Raw genomic sequence first — 2500 nt, 5'->3', positions numbered from 1 at the left:
TCTGTCTGTCTTTCCACTGACTGCACACGGTCAGTTCCAGATGTCTTCACCGCGGCTGCATTCTTTGTCAGTCTGTCTCATGCAATCTCTCTATCCCATAATTATCTTCTCTCACTCTCTCTATCGGCTTCTATACCACCACCACCACCACCCACACACACACACCCACCCTGCCCCCCGCCCCCTCTCTGTCTGTCTGTCTGTCTTTCCACTGCACAGTCGTTCCACAAAGATGTCTTCAGTGCTGCATTCTTTGTCTCTCTCATACAATCTCTCTATCCCATAATAATTATCTTCTCTCACTCTCTCTCTCGGCTTCCATACCGCCCCCCACCCCCACTCTACTCCCTACACACCCTCCTCCTCCCCTCTCTGTCTGTCTGTCTGTCTTTCCACTGACTGCACACGGTCAGTTCCAGATGTCTTCACCGCTGCATTCTTTGTCTGTCTCATGCAATCTCTCTATCCCATAATTATCTTCTCTCACTCTCTCTCTCTCTCTCTCTCGGCTTCCATACAGCCCCCCACCCCTACCCTCCTCCCCCTCTTCCCCCCCTCTCTGTCTCTCTGTCTGTCTTTCCACTGACTGCACACGGTCAGTTCCAGATGTCTTCACCGCGGCTGCATTCTTTGTCAGTCTGTCTCATGCAATCTCTCTATCCCATAGTTATCTTCTCTCACTCTCTCTCTCTCTCTCTTGGCTTCCATACAGCCCCCCATCCGCACCCTCCTCCCCCTCCTCCTCCCCTCTCTGTCTGTCTGTCTGTCTTTCCACTGACTGCACACGGTCAGTTCTAGATGTCTTCACCGCTGCATTCTTTGTCAGTCTGTCTCATGCAATCTCTCTATCCCATAATTATCTTCTCTCACTCTCTCTATCGGCTTCTATACCACCACCACCACACACACACACACCCACCCTGCCCCCCGGCCCCTCTCTGTCTGTCTGTCTGTCTTTCCACTGCACAGTCGTTCCACAAAGATGTCTTCACCGCTGCATTCTTTGTCTGTCTCATACAATCTCTCTATCCCATAATTATCTTCTCTCACTCTCTCGGCTTCTATACCAGCCTCTCTCTCTGCCTCCCTCTCTCTCTCTGCCTCTCTCTCTCCATCCCTCTCTCTCTCCATCCCTCTCTCTCTGCCTCTCTCTCTCTCCATCCCTCTCTCTCTGCCTCTCTCACTGCCTCTCTCTCTCTGCCTCTCTCTCTCTCCCTCCCTCTCTCCCTCTCTCTCTGCCTCTCTCCCTCCCTCTCTCTCTCTCTGCCTCTCTCCCTCCCTCTCTCTCTCTCTCTGCCTCTCTCTCTGCCTCCCTCTCTCCCTCTCTCTGCCTCTCTCTCTGCCTCCCTCTCTCCCTCTCTCTCTGCCTCTCTCACTGCCTCTCTCTCTCTCCCTCCCTCTCTCTCTCCCTCCCTCTCTCTCTGCCTCCCTCTCTCTCTCTGCCTCTCTCTCTCTCTCCCTCTCTCCATCCCTCTCTCTCTCCATCCCTCTCTCTCTCCCTCCCTCTCTCTCTGCCTCTCTCTCTGCCTCTCTCTCTCTCTGCCTCCCTCACTCCTCCCCCTCCTCCTCTTCCCCACTCCCCTCTCTGTCTGTCTGTCTGTCTGTCTGTCTTTCCACTGCCACTGCACACACGTTCCAGATGTCTTTCTGTTCTGCATTCTTTCGCTCTGATTCAGTCCTCTCGGAGACGACTAGACTGACTGCATCACGTGTTTCAGTGTGTGTAGGCATCGTCACTAGGGTGCCGCTGGCCGGCGGGCTCGGGCGATGCACGTGCCACCGCTGAACAGGCGAGAGTGTAGTGTAGATTTGATGTGTCATTGTGTGTGTGTGTGTGTGTTTGCGTTTGTTTGTGTGGGTGTGGGTGTGTCTAGTAGTGTGTGTGTGTGTGTGTGAGTGTGTGTCTGTTTGTGTGTGTGTGTGTTTAGTGTGTGCGTGGTGTGTGTGGGGGGGGGAGGGAGGGGAAGGATGACTGGAGGGTTGGGGGGGGGGGGCGTGCGTGCGTCAGTGTGTGTGGCTGTGTGTGTGTGTGTGTGTCGGGGGGGGGGGTGTCTGTGTGTGTGCGTGTGCGTGTGTGTGTGTGCGTGCGTGTGTTTTTATTTCTTTAGTTTAACGTATTTTCACTCACTGCAGTGGTAAGTGATTCTAGACCGCCGGCGTGTGTATGTGTGTGTCAATGTGTGTGTGTGTGTGTGTGTGTGTGTGTGTGTGTGTGTGTGCCCCGGTGTATGTATGTCCCAGTGTGTGTGTGTGTGTGTCAGTGATAGGGAGAGAGAGAGAGAGAGAGACAGAAAATGTTGCACTGAGAAAAAAAAAAGAACATAAGCAAATACGTATAAGAAGCTAACGTCAAACAACTTGAACAACAATATTAAAAAAAAAAAAAAAAAAAAAAGTCTTCAGTGTTGGACTGCGGATCAAACCTTCTGTAAATATAGTAGATAACATCATGACTGATATTGTCTAAACAACAACAACAACAACACTGTGTTCAAGTGAA

The sequence above is a fragment of the Babylonia areolata genome, chromosome 34, assembly GCF_041734735.1.
Source record: "Babylonia areolata isolate BAREFJ2019XMU chromosome 34, ASM4173473v1, whole genome shotgun sequence".
Lineage (NCBI taxonomy): Eukaryota > Metazoa > Mollusca > Gastropoda > Neogastropoda > Buccinidae > Babylonia > Babylonia areolata.
Note: the sequence above shows the minus strand (reverse complement) of the source record.